Below are 15,950 nucleotides of genomic sequence, written 5' to 3' on the forward strand. Positions count from 1 at the left end.
AATATAATCAATTCTTCATGGAATAGATCACACATGTAGACTCAGTAACTTTATTAAATAATATTTAGATGTGGGCCCTGGCTGGCGTAGCTCAGTGGATTGAGCGGGGGCTGGGAACCAAAGTGTCCCAGGTTCGATTCCCAGCCAGGGTACATTCCTGGGTTGCAGGCCATAACCCCCAGCAACCGCACATTGCTGTTTCTCTCTCTCTCTCTCTCTCTCTCTCTCTCTCTCTCTCTCTCTCTCTCTCCCTCTCTTCCCTCTCTAAAAATAAATAAATAAATAAAAATTAAAAAATTTAAAAAAATAATATTTAGATGTATTACTATAATTTATTTTTAAATGTATTAATTTACTTTCACACTAAATCCTGTACCTATACTAAATGTTCTTTACGGGGTAATAACTATTTAAACTTTTTTGAATGATAATTATTACAAAAATTATTTCCTAACCTGTTTATTAGACATTTGCAATTAGAAGAGCCACATGAACCACAGACTCAAAGTTTCCGAAGAAGTTCACAAGAAAACCTGTTCCTTCTTTGTTGTTCTAAGGGCACACTAAACACACCTGTTACTGTACGCAGCAACTGGAAATGAGTGGCGGGGGCAGCTGGGAATAGAGCAGGGCCCTTACCATTACAATCTAACAAAAAACTTAAAACAGGAGGCTGGAAACACAAGGAAGTTATGTCTAATTAATTAACTCAGCAGTCCTGAGCCTGGTCTGATAAGACCTCCAGGTTTTCCAAATATCACAAGCAAAGATAGCATATGAGGAAGGGAGTCCTTGAGACTCTGTGCTGGGAAATGGAACCTCTGTAGCAATTTCACTAAAACTAAGAGCCCTTACTAGCAGATAAAAAAAGCCTTGTAGCTGTACATTACTCCCAAGGTTCAGAACGGAGAGAAGGGCACAAAAAAGCTGACTGAAGTATATAACCCCTGAACTCCAACAGTTGCTACACTCAGATTAGCTCAGTGCGCACTTGTAGCAGCCAGGTGCTCAAGTGTATAGGACACACTTATTAACAAATTTACTGACAACTTTATTTCCTCTACACGTGGGGCATCCAGACTAGCTGGGTGCCTGCGTGCAGCTTCATGATCGTATGTGTTTCATGAATAAATTTGCTATCTTAATTCCACTGTATGTGTTTGTCTCTTACTTAAATTAATCTCTTGCAAGTGAGACAAAAACTGAAGAACAAGCTTGGGGGTTAGGGGAGCAGGTCTTTCCCAGGTAACAGACCTGATACAGAGAAATCTGATTAAGATAGCTCAGATCATGGGGGGAAAGGCTGAACAACTGTAACTGAACAACAATAACAACAACAACAATAATAATAATAAATAACTCAGATCACTGGGGAGAAGTAGCGAGGGTTTGTAGGAGGAGTTTGCCAAGGCAGTTGAGGGCAGCCTAGGATGGGATTGGCTGAGAAGCTGAGTGCCTTCAGAGCCAAGGGAAATAAAAAGAGGGCTGGCTCTCTGGCTCAGAGTTTTCTAGCTCCTGAACTGGCTCTCTTCTCTGGCTCTGGCTCTGGCTCTGGCTCTGGCTCTGGCTCTCAGGCTCTTCTGCCTTCAGGATGCCTGGATCTTGTACTGCAACTGCCTGTTTCCCAACTGAGGGTATTTTTTGTGGGAAGGAACTCCAGGCAAAGCCTAGGATCAGGATGGACTGGCAGGGGGTGGCAGGTTTATTCTTTGGGTGTTCTAGAAGGAAAAGGCTTTAAGGCAGAAGCCTGCCATTCTTCTAAAATTGTATATTTTTTGTATATTATGTTGCTTTTACTTTGTAAGCTAACCCTATGGAAACAAGGTAACTCAGAACTAACAGGGGAAAAGGAGAACTCGAGTGTTCGAGTTTTCAGCCTTAATTGATAGGCTTAAGCAACTACAGCTGTGACTTGATAAGTTTAAGTAACTGCATGTGAATAAAGATTCCCTTCCTTTATCACCAAACCTTAGCCTGTGGAGTTTTTGCCTAGAGGGCTGTGATGGGCAGCAGAACCCCAAGTACTGTTTCATAACAGATCCACTAACAACATCACAAACTGAGACATCAATACTGACTTCTTTCCCTCTGACATGCCTAGCAGAGAATCAATATCTAGGTTTTATTGATACAGCATCTAAAATTATCAATGAAAATGAAAAGAATCAACTTCCTGCCCAAATAAAGATTAGATAGGTATGAAGAGAGACACAGAGAAAATAAATGACTGATTTAAGAATGAAATGTCTTATGTATTACATTACAATAATGGTAGATGACAAATGACAAAGAAAATGGCTTACTCAAATTATTTTATGCAATCACAGTAATACACATAAAGACATTTCATCTCATCTTATGTGGTTATGATGCTGATAAGATTTTGGCATTTTCAAGCAAAGAATATATCATTTTAAGTTTATCAAACTGCTGTGACTTATTATGAATCTTTAAATTTAAAATAGAACATAAAAAATAAGTTAGCATTCTGTTTTTTAAAGCATCTTACATTCCTTTGTTGAGGCTTCATAGCAATGCTGGTCCAAGTGATGTGTCTGAAAATGACACAAAGCCACAGCCTTTACTTATGTTTCTCTTCAGTATAATTGGTCTGAACAACATTTCAGTCCTTATTTGTTAGACACCAGTTCCTTAGAAGAAGACAATCTTTTTTTACTAAGAGAAGTGTTGTTTCTTATGTAGATCATAAATGAAAGGTCTCCTTGTTGTTTTTGTTGAAAAGTCCTTTGAGCAGAAAATCCATTTATCCCTTCTTAAACAGGTGCTGCTTTGTTTTTTTTTTTAATGAAGAAGGTAAAAACTTATGCAATAGTTGTTTTCTCCTTAAACAATGTATTTGTAGTAAGAGTGTTATTTTTACAGTGTTATCTGCTTATGTAAGAATTACTAAGCAATTTTCCAATACATTGATCTAAAGAAAACCTTTTTTTTAAAGGAAGAGGTTTAAAAAAGTTTCTTAATATTTCTACCTGTGAATAAGGAGATTAATGAAAGAGCTTCTATAAAATAGGTTAGTGAAAGGGATAGCTGATATTCTGAAGATATATTTTTGGCAAGTATGACAATGGAACATTGTATTGATGATCAAGTAGATATAAGTGCCTTCATTTGTTCAACTAAAACAAATAATCCTGTCTTTATAATACAATGTTTACATTGTGGAGAATAATTATTGATTTTTATCTCTATTTTTTCTACCTACCTTCCTACCTACCTATTTACATACCCATCTCTCTATCTACATATACACATATCACACAATATAATGGATATTAATAACTTTGGATTGCTTTGTGTTCTTGCGCTTAAATTAAACAAAATAGCTTTCTAACTCATAAATTGTTCTTTGCAATTTAAGCATCATTTCCTTTTAATGTGACACAATTTACTTTGGCATTTGAAGACACAAGTAAGAGTAATAGAAAAAAAACAAGGATAGAAAGAAACACATTTTTCAATGTGTTTTTTTATGTTTCTAGGGTCAGTCTATTTATTTATTTGTCTGTTTGTATTGTTGACACTATTACAGATGTCCTCATCCACCCCACCACCACCATTGCCTGCCTCAAGTGCCTGCTTTAAACTAGTTGCCAAGAGAAAGTTTTCCACATCTTGCATTCAACTTGTAACAATCCTGATGGGTGTTAGCTATAGTCTTCAACTTTTCACAGTTCTGATGATTTTTGCCCCAATAAACAATTCACACAGGTTGTCAACTGAAAACACAGCCTCACAAATGAATGCACTCTCACCAACAGTTATCCTAAACTTCCTTGAATGTTGCCAACACTCTTACAGATTACTACAGAGATTCATTAGCATGTCTGAGAACAAAATATTGTGTGCATATTAGTCAATAAATGTAGAAGTAGTGCCCTTAGAAATGACTGATACAATTCAAGCCTATGCTACATAAAATATGCCTCTTGTTTTCATGCTCACTCTACCACCTGAATTTAAACATGTATCACCTCCTGTATACTACTATGTTAACTCCAGAACCTGGAAGCAATGCCTATAAAGCGAAATCGCAACCCTTGCCTCAGTGTATATAGCTCACCATGATTTTTCTTTGGCTTAACTAATGCTGCCATTGTTTTAGGAGTCTTTTCCAGGTAGCATACATTTAGGTCTGATTAAAACCCTTCTATAGTTTTTTGGATTTATCATACTTTCTCACACTCTCACACTTTATCTAAGCCTCACTAATCCTTTAAGTCTCCAAAACTTTAGAAAACTTTCCTTGACTCCATGAGGTAGAATTGGGTGTTTCTCCCATTTATATCCTTGACTCAGTAATAATGCTTTTCATTGGGTGTTAGGGTTGTTTTGCTATGGGCCTTGCATCTTATTTCTAAACTGTGGTTTCAACATTTTGAATGATATCTGGCACACAGGACTATTGATACAACTAAATAGTTTCTTGGAAAAGAACTCCTCTTTGAAGAATGAGTTTGTCAAAATAATGTAAAAATTCTTAGTTGTCTGAAGAGAGGAGTGATTTGTCTGCTTCTATTCCCCTGCCTCTCCCATGCACGATCCACTCTTCTCTGCCCAGATGTTGGTCTCTGCAGATCTCCTCTCCTATGCTTAATTTGCAGCTGAATTCAAGTTCAGTTTGACAAACTAGAGGCAGCAGAAGGAGATAATGTAGGGGAATAGAGAGAGAATTAAATTACTGTGTCGTCTCTTTCCTTCTCTTTGGCAATTTGGGGGGTATTAGCTTCCACAGTCACAGACTTTATGATGAATTCTCCTTCCTAGCGTGACTCTAGCTTTTAATTACTCACACGTATCCATCACTCAGTATAGTATTTGTTAGAAGACTTTTTGGGAAAATTTGGAACAGAGTGCCAATAAATCAACATGGGAGGATATATTTCAGCAAACCACAGCAGGACATTGGAGGAACACATAGCACTCTTCTGATATTCTTCTAATAGTTTAAGACACAAAGGAGGTGAAAAATTTGCCTCCTTGAAACTGAACACTACACTCTTGAATCTTGCTTGCCTGAGAGCTTCAGTTGCAATGGGAACTGCGGGACACACAGGAATTGAAATTCATGGTGAGATGACTTGCTACATCATAAGGGCTAAGAGGTTGTTGAATATTTGATATTGAGATTGAAGCCCTGCAAAAGTTCTTCGTATGAACACTGAAACTGTATTTCTCTTTTAGCAACTGAACTTCACAAGGCTCACATAATGTACCATTGAAAAGAAAACCTTTGGATAACAATAAAAATGATTTAATAAAAAATAAATAAATAAATCACATCTCACTAACATAATTCAGGAAATATATGTTATTCATGTTAATGCATAGTATAAAATATAATGCAAATGCAAGTGTATCCTTGTATTCAGATGCAGGCCCTAAAGGCAAACAGTATTTACCTCAAAATGTTCTTGAAACTGTAAGTATTATATAGAAAAACTATGTTACTTTTACTTTAAATAGACTTCCTAGATATATATTTTAAGCAGTCTAAATCTTGAAACTAATCACCACCACTAAAGAGTGTATCTAAAGTCTGAGGCTTCATCATTTATCTAAAATCATACCACTTGTATTTTAGGAAAGAAAACTAAGAATCATCTGAAAGTCTTATATCATTTACAGATATTGAAAATCAGTGATATTTCTTATATGTTTAGGTATTTTATTTTACATATAATGAATATGTTAAAATAATATCAAAACCATAGCAACCTCATTGTTCTTGTTCCCAGTGAAACAGTAAAATCATGTTTTGTCTTGCCTTTGTTTGTGCTACTGCTTATCAGTGTTATTCTTTACTCTCCCTTTTTCATTCAGAGAAATTCAGAGAAATCAGAATTTCTTAAATAACTGTCTGCTTTTTAGATAGTTATAGATTATTATATTATTATTATTTATATTATATAGGCCATTTAATTTTTTATTTTATATATGATACTCTTCATTGAACTTACAACTAGCCGCTCAACCCTACTTTGGAACACGATCAGTCAGTAAGTAGGCTTGTCAAGTACTAACGGCTCTGTTTCTGATGCATCTGTCAGCTATTGCTGGCACAGTAAAACAAAGCTGCTGGTTTACATTCTTTACTTAGATTATCTATAACTCTAATATTTTCCTCCTTTTTCTCCTTCCCTCTTGTTTTAAAAACTTCCAATTCTCTCTATATCTATTTTATCTATTTTCTGTTAATCTATTTTGAACCTAAACTGTTTTGTATGATGCCTATATATGAGAATTCAATGAAAACAGTTATTTGTGTAACATAACAATTTTTAAAAAGATTTTATTTACTTTTAGAGAGGGGGAAAGGAGGGAAACAGAGAGGGAGAGAAACATCAATGTGTGGTTGCCTCTCATGTGCCCCCAACAAGGGACCTGGCCTGCAACCCAGGCATGTGCCCTGACTGGGAATCAAACATGGCAGCCCTTTGGTTCACAGGCTGGTGCTCAATCCTCTGAGCCACTCCAGCCAGGACAAGACACAACAACTTAATTAGAAGGTGTTTCTGTAAGTTACTCTCAAAACAATGTCTTCCACAATGGTTCATGGCATTTTTTTAGTGTAAACAACAAAATTAATTTGGTAAAAGATTTCAAGGATCAGTCTTCCTTTATAAAAATTATTATTGTTGTTCAGTTGCAGTTGTCCCTATTTTTCCCCCATTACTTTCCCCTGTCCTGCCCATCCCTTCTCCCAAATTCAATCCTCCCCATTGTCCTTGCCCATAAGGATCAGTCTTATTACTAAATAAATATATATTTTATTTTCCTCATGTCATGCTATAATTCCAAGACCTTATAGATTTGAAAAGTACAAAGAAAGAAAAAGGTAGCATGAATTTTTAAACATAGTAATAAAAATAGAAAAATTTTTGAAACTTTCTGCATGTTTTTTTCAAAATCTTCACAGTGTTCACATTATAATAAGGGTCATGCTTTTAATAAAAGGCCATTTTGACAAAAATGTTTCATAAGGAATTTACACTTAATTTAGTTCCTTTAGAGTATTCAAGGACATTAAATAAATATTTATTTAATGGGTCCTGGCCATAGTGCTGATTTGGTTGGCTGTCTTCCTGAAAACGGAAAGGTCTCAGGTTCAATTCCAGGTCAGGGCACATTCTTGGGTTGTGGCTTTACTCCTTAGTTGGAATGCATACAGAAGGGCAACAATAAATTTTTTCTCTCTCACATTGATGATTCTCTTCCTATCTTTCTCCCTCCCTTCCTCTCTCTCTCTCTCTCTCCCCCCCCTCTCTCTGTCTATATATACATATATGTATATGTATATATATAAATAAATATATATATTTAATGGGCAAAGAGAATAAACCTGGACAACATGAAATGGTAAGTCTGTAATATTAAGAAATATTTTCAACCTTAAAAGCTTCTGCACAGCTACAGAAAACTGTATCAAAATTAAAACAGAACCAACTGTATGGGAAAACATATTTGCCAATGATACCTCAGACAAGGGTTTAATCTCCAAAATATATAAAGAACTTACACGACTCCACTCTAAGAAGACAAGTAACCCAATTAAAAAATGGGCAAAGGACTTGAACAGACACTTCTCCAAGGAGGACATACAGAAAATCCAAAGACACATGAAACGATGTTCAATATCGCTAGCTATCAGAGAGATGCAAATTAAAACCACAATGAGATACCACTTCACACCAGTCAGAATGGCCATCATAAACAAAGCAACAAACAACAAGTGTTGGAGAGGCTGTGGAGAAAAGGGGTCCCTAGTGCACTGTTGGTGGGACTGCAGACTGGTACAGCCACTATGGAAAGCAGTATGGAACTTCCTCAGAAAACTAAAAATGGATCTGCCTTTTGACCCTGTGATTCCACTCCTGGGATTATACCATAAGAGCCCTGAAACACCAATACAAAAGAACCTTCACACCCCGATGTTCATAGCAGCACAATTTACAATAGCTAGGTGCTGGAAGCAACCTAGATTCCCATCAGTAAATGAATGGATCAAAAAACTATGGTACATTTACACAATGGAATTCTATGCAGCAGAAAGAAAGAAGGCACTCCTACCCTTTGCAACAGCATGGATGGAGCTGGAAAGCATTATGCTAAGCAAAACAAGCCAGGCAGTGAAAGACAAATACCACATGATATTACCTTTAACAGGAACCTAAACAACAAAACAAAGAAACAAGCAAAATATAACTGAAGCCACTGAAATAGGGGACAGACTGACAGTGACCAGAGGGGAGAGAAGAGGGAATTTCAGGGGGGAATGGGTAGGGTTTACAGGAACAAATTTGGGGGACACATGGACAAAAACTAGGGGTCTGGGGTAACAGGGGGGAAGAGGGGAGGGTTCGGTGGGTGGGCTGGAATGGGAGTAAGTGGGAGAAAACTGTACTTGAACAATGACTAAAATAAAATTTAAAATATATATATATATTGAAATTATTAGTTTAATTAAAGTGAGAAACATAGTAATATAGAAATTTCTAGTTGCCTGTCCTTCTTAGAAATATCAATTTGAACAAATATCCAACTCAAAAAAATCTTTATAAAAGCTAGAACTTAAAGTGTGAGATTACAACACGTGAATGAAGCAAAAAAAAAAGAAAAGACACATTGAGGAAGGTAAAATAAATAGATTCACATTATTTCCATCACCCCTCTCTCAGCCCAGGGGTCCAGAGCCTAAGAAGAGAGACATTTACCCCATGGGAGTAAGTAACAAGTACCATATACACCATGAGCCCTAGTATGCCCCTGATAATTCCATGCACCAGGCATCCAGCAGGCTCCCATGAATCTAGGACCTTGGCATGCCCTTGTATTTGCCAGTTCCCACAATCCCAGGAGGTTCCTTGAAACCAGGCTCTCAACCGTTTCCAGTACAAAACTGCCTCTATGGACCCAGAGGCCAAGCCCTTCCCAGTGGTCTTAAGGGCCTAGTTGTTGTCCTCTGGCTCCAGAAACCAGTTCCACACCTGGAAACCCAGGCAGCAGCCTTGTTGCAGTGCATTCAAGTACCAGGGCTTCCCATCTGCTTGCTGTCCAGGCACCAGACCTATCTACTCACAAACTCCAGCAACAAGCCCACCCATGGGCACCAAAAGACAGCCCACCCAGGTTCTCTGGATGAGCTGACTACTAAGGAGTTTACCTGCTAAACCCAGTCTAGAAAGTCAGGAAGAGGTGCCTACTTCCTGAAAAGTGCAGATACCAACGCAGACAGCAAGGATCATGATGAATCAAAGAAACATGACACCAACAAAGAAAACTAATAAAACTCCAATGACTGGCCCTAAGGAAATGGATACCTATAATCTTATTAGTAATTCAGTAAACTACATATAAACAGTTGAATGAAATTTGGGGAAAAAGTACATAAAAAGAGAGCAGGGGTATCTATATTTACACCAGACAAAATAGATTTTAAGCCAAAAAATGTAACAAAAGACAAAGATGATCATTATAGAATGATAAAGGGTTAATTAGTCAAGAAGATATAAAAATTATAAATATGTATGTACCTAATATTGGAGCAACTAAACAGACAGCAGTTCAGTAATAGCAGGGTATGTCAATACCCCACTTCCAATAGTGGATAAATCATCCAGATAGAAAATCAATAAGGAAACATTGACTTGAACTGTATTTCAGGCCAAATAAAACTAATAGATGTAAACAGAGCATCCCACTTAATAGCAACAAGTTAGACATTCTTCTCAAGTACACATGGGACATTTTTTAAGATATGTCATGTTAGGTCACAATGTATAGAACTAGAAAACAATAGCACTAGGAAAACTGAAAAATTCACTAATGTATGGAAATTAAATGCACTCCCGAGCAATCATTAATTTAAAAATTTAAAATGTATTAAAACAAAAAAAAATGGAAAACTGCATGACAAAACTTATAGGACACAGCAAAAGCAATTATAATAGGGCAGTTTATGCTGATAAATGCTTATATTAAGAAAAAAATGATAAAAAAATATACAACCTAACTTTAAACTCCTAGGAAATAGAAAAAGAAAAATGAAGTCCAAACTAGAAAAAAAAGAAAAAAGAAAAGAAAAAGAAAAAAATAAATATTACAGCAGAAATTAATATGATAGAAATCACAAAAAAAGAAAATATTAACAAAACTAAGACCTGGTTCTTTGAACAGATAAACAAAATTGACAAATCTTTAGATAAACTAAGAAAAAAAGTGAGAAAACTCAAATAAAATAAAAAATGAAAGGATACATTTGAGACCATACAAGTACAAAAGATCATAAGTGACTGCTGTGAATAATTACATACCAACAAATGGAATAACCCCCCAAATGGATAAATTCCTAGAAACATATAATGTAGTAAAACTTAATTATAAAGAAATAAAATATTTGAACAGAAAATTATGAGTAGGGAGATTGAATTAGTATTCAAAAGTCTCCCCAAAAAGAAAATCTGAGGACCAGGTGGTTTTGCTGATTACTGACAAAGACATAAAGAAGAAATAATGTTAATCCTTGTTAAGCTTTTTCAAAAAAATATTGAAGCAGAGAGAACACTCCGAAACTAATTTATGAGGTCAGCATATTCTGATACAAAAAGATATAATGACACTGCAAGAAAAAAAATACAGGCCAAAATTCCTCATAAATATAGACTTAAAAATAGTCAACAAAATATTAGCCATCCCACATCAACATCACACCATGGTAAGGATTTATCCCTGGGATGCAAGGATGAGTCAATATACATAAATCAATACTTTTGATATATCACATTAATGAAAGATAAAAATCACGTGATCATTTCAATAGATGTAGATAAAGCTTTTGACAAAATCTGACATCCTTTTATAATAAAATATCTCAACAAACTGGTTTCAGAAGGAACATACCTCAACATAATAAAGGCTATAGATGACCAGCTCACAGCTTTATAAGTTTTGAAAGATCACCTTTATCCAATCTGTTACTGAGCTTATTAAAACTTGAATTTTACTCTGTCAGTAGGTATTTCTGATTATACTTTGCTCTTATACTTCAGGAATCATGTAGAAATGTGGCAGGTGATGACTAAAACACAATTTGTTCAGTAAAAGCTAAATTATACTTTTTCCATATAATATCATAATTGACTATATATGTATATATATGGAAAACAATCTTTACCACAACATCATACTATAAACAAAAATCCATTCCTTGTGGATTAGAGATATAAATTGAAAGGAAAATATTAAAACACCTGAAAAAGCAGGTTACTTCAATTCAAAAATGAAATTATTTCAATACCTTGGAATATGTGATGATATTTTAAAAGGAAAAAAATGCAATAAAAATTGAAAAGTTGTAAATTACAGTAAGTACATTAAAATAAAAACAATAATACTTCTCTCCTAGACATGAGTAATTAAGAAACTGAAAAAAACAAAAGATAGGAAGTAGTATTTATATATAACGACATAACACTCATGAAATATATATATATGATATATTTTCTTTTTACTTTTTAAAGATTTTATTTATATATTTTTAGAGAGAGAGGAAATGAAGGAAAAAGAGCAGAAGCAAAATATCAATGCGTGGTTGCCTCTCGCATACCCCTTACTGGGGACCTGACCCGCAACCCAGGCATGTGCCCTGGCTGGAAATCAAAGTGGTGACCCTTTGGTTTGCAGGCCAGTGTTCAATCCACTTAACCACACCAGCCAGGGCTATATGTAATATATACTGAAAATGGAACTCATGATATGGGTGCACACACTATATGTAAATAGAGATATCAATGAAATATAGAAACACGAGGAAAAGTAGGAAAAAATATTTTTCAGAAATTCTGCAAGAGGGAATTTTTATTTTCTCAAAATAAAACAGCACAGAAAGAGCAGCATATGCACAACAAAGTTTATAAAATTAATAAAACAACATAATTCATTGATCATTACCACAGACATATGTCTTCAAAGACATAATAGATTCTTTCCTATGATATTGTAATAGAATAAATTGGGACAGTAGTGAATATCACATTATTTATGTGTTTACACTTTTTATAAACATTCTTCTGTGAGTTTTCCTTTCTAATACTTAGGTAGTTATTATTCCCTTTACAAGTCTTTCCATTCCAATAAGTACTATCTTCTAGTTGACATCTTTTTAACTCATTACTATTGCCTACCAACTAGCTTCAGTATATTAATCCAGTAAGTTAAGCATCACAGAAAGTTCATGCAAAAAAGTGAGGGAAATTGGTAATCAGATAAATAAGAAAGAATAGACTTCTCAGTTTGATTTTCACTATATCTAATATTTAAGCATAGATATGCAGTGTTTTCAGTCACACAAGTCATTTTAGAGAACACAATAAAGAAAATGGCTGGTAAATAATTCATAAGAAACTGATATATTAAACAAAATGTTGATATAGTCATTTAAAATAAAATATGATTTTTAAAGAAGTAACATATTTTTTCTAGGACGAGTTACATAATGATTCATACCATAAACAGAGATACTTGATCAGAACATAACAAGACAGTTATGTGATTCAACTGGCTTTCAAAAAACAGGAAATGGTTCAGAGTACCTATCTCCATAATAAGAACATCAATGTTCATGGCAGTTGGGAGCACCTCAAAACAGCTTATAATTCTAGAATTTTCAAAATCTATGTTTGCATTCACTGTATGAATGTGAGTATGTCTTTTCATGAGAAGAAAGAGGCCTGTAGGACAAAAATCTCAGGCCTGTTTGAGGCCAGCTGTTTGATTGTCAGTGCACTGCAGACCCTAACCACAACTGCAAGTGCACGGCTTTGCCCTAATGACTGTATTTGCCCATTTAGATATACAGGCACATAGCCAGTGTCTAGAACTGTCATGTATGATCAAGAGTTTATGAAAGTCCCTTGAAATGGCAAAGTAGGAGCTCTTTGAATTGCCTACAGGGTCACCACCTTAATCATAGTATCTCTTTGATATCTGTTTGACCCAGACACTTGAAGGTTAGAAAATACATCAAAAAAAGTGTAAGCTACTACAATCTGATATGTTGAAGAACATCAAATACTTTAACAAAATTTTATGTTTCACTTGGGTTTGTGATTTTTTTGTGTGTAACAAATTTACACTTGTACCAACCATGTAGTTAATGTATTTTTACTTAGCAAAATAACAGGTTATGCCAATAATGACAAATAATAAGATAAAAAATAATATTGTTTAGTTAGACTATAGATTTGATAGAGAATAAAAATGTATGAAATCCTCTCAATTGAGTAAATAATTTTCTGTTGTTTTTAATGAATAATTTTTCAATAATATGTATTTATATATGAAATAGTTTAGCCTCTAGGTGAAAATATAATTGAACAGTTGAGCAAAATGGGAGTTTGACACTTTAAATAATATTAAATGATTATCCTAAATGTTTAGATGGTAAAAATAAAATTAACAGAAAATAAATAAACATAGTCCTTGGTCAAAATAATTAAGATTTTAAAAATATATTTCTTCTTTGGTAAAAATAAAATCAGTATTCATTCATTAACAATTTCAACATTAATTTGATATGTTCCTCGTTCTATTTCTAAGTGTTGATTATGCAAAATTTTATTCCTACCAGGCTTAAAGTCAATACACAAAGCTGTTTGTGAGAAATGTTTGGCAGCTACAGCCTCACAGATGTTAAGATATGTGTTCTGTTAGTCCTGGCAGCTGGGTGTGTGTATGCTCCCCAGTTATATTACGTGTCTGACCTCAAGATTTGCTCCACTGTTAGCTGTGGGGACAGCTGCTCAGCTGTTTTGAGGCTTGGTCTGTTATTTATTATTTATTGCAAATTACAGCTCAGCACAGTTATGTAGTCTATCTACTAGAGGTAATTGTGCTGAACAAATCTCTTGGCCCCAAATCCCTGATCTGGCTTATATGATATGAAGATACTGGAGGAGCCATGATCAGCAAAACCAGGAACAACACTCATTCTTTCTTCTGTGTTTACTAGAGAGACTCTTCTTATCTTCTCTTCTCAGCACCAGCTTGAGTTATAAATAGTCAGAAGTCATTAAAAACCAGTTTAATAATGAAAAGGCCTATATTGTGTCACTATAAAACAAATACAGATGTTCGAGGTTGCATTATTTAGTAAAGATTTTAACAAAAATGAGCTTTTGCAATGAATCATAAGGTACATGTTTAGGAGATGTAAAATGAGAGAAGCAACTGAATTCAATGACTAAGTATGTTTATACCTAAAAATAAATTTCTAAGCACAGTGCTGACAGTGTACCATGCATTTATATTTTATGTGGTGATTTTGTTATAATTTAATTTGACACATTTTCTAATTTCCCTTGTAATTATTATTTTTGACTAGATATTATTTGCAAGTGTCATTTAATTTAAAATCAAGTAGATATTTTCTAAGTCTCTTACTGTTATTGTCTTCTGATTTGTTTATGGTATAAACAGAGAATGTATTCTATAAGATTTTAATTTTTAATATAATGTAACTAATTTTATGACAGTATGTGGTCTAACTCAATGAGCATATCAAATGGACTTGAAAAGATTATACTCTAGTTCTTGGATTTAGTGTCCAGGATATGTATTAAGTAAAGTTATTTAAGAGTGTTCACATTGTTTATGTATGTGTGCATTTATTTATTTATTACCCCTGTTATTTTTTAATTAGTGGATGAAAGGGAATGTTAACATATCTAAATATTTCTCTCAATCATATTATCTATAACACTTTGTTAATTTTTTAAGTGTGTCTTATATAGACAGAGCTACACCTAACTTTGATAATTACTCCTAACCTTAAGAACATCCAGTTTTTCTTTGCAGAGGTTAATCTATTTGTATGTAAAATATAATGTAATTACATTTAAAATATTTTCTTATTTGTTTATATTTGACCCATCTGTTTGTCTTAAATCATCTTATCACCATTTCTGAGATTTATTTGGCTCAATCCAAAATTTTTAAAAATTTTTTGTTGATTTTTGAACTATAAATTATGAATTACATTTTAGTGGTAGTTTAATTGATTAAAATTTGCATCCCTACTTTTGGTCTATTTAGATTTAAATTATGTTTGTATAAATAGCAAAATATAATCTTAGAGTTTTTGTGTTAAATGGTCATATATCTTTTAAAGAAAATATATATAATATTTTATGTATGCCTACACATTTATTATTTATATTATTCTTTTCTATTGACAAGTTTTTATTTGTGTCAGTTCTTTTCAGCATGAAGAATTTTTGTTATTATGTCTTGTAGGTTTACTGTCAATAAATTATCTCAATTTAATTCAATTAAAATGGCATTATTTTATCTTCATAACTGAAAGATATTTTTTCTTTACATGAAATATTGCTTTGACATTTCCTTTTGATTCTTTAAGAGTGTTCGAAGTATATATGTTATATAATTTTCTTCTGGCCTAAATGATTTCTTATTAGTTGCTCATCATGATTTGTCCTCTATATAAAATGCCATTCTGACAATAATTTGGTAACTGTCAAGATACTCTATACTTTTTGTTCGGCACTTCTTAATTGTTCACATTAGAAGGATTTTGTATACTCATTGTTATTCATGTTGACTTTTGGCTTGTAAGTTATTCTATTAAAACAAATTCTGGAAAATTTTGGTCATTGTTTTTCCAATGTATACGTGTCCCTCTCCCTTCCCACTATTTGTGGAGCTTCAATTTTGTGTGCATGTGTATCATACTTATCATGATATATACATCTATGTATATCATAAATTACATGTAATAATTTTAGCTAATCGACAGTCTATGTATCTTCTCACATGACTGTGAAAGGAAGTCTAGCTAATATCAGAGAAACACTCATTCAACATAAATAGAAAATCCATGCAAAATATTTTAAATGTGTATAAAGGAATTGGTGAGC

The sequence above is a fragment of the Phyllostomus discolor genome, chromosome 11, assembly GCF_004126475.2.
Source record: "Phyllostomus discolor isolate MPI-MPIP mPhyDis1 chromosome 11, mPhyDis1.pri.v3, whole genome shotgun sequence".
Lineage (NCBI taxonomy): Eukaryota > Metazoa > Chordata > Mammalia > Chiroptera > Phyllostomidae > Phyllostomus > Phyllostomus discolor.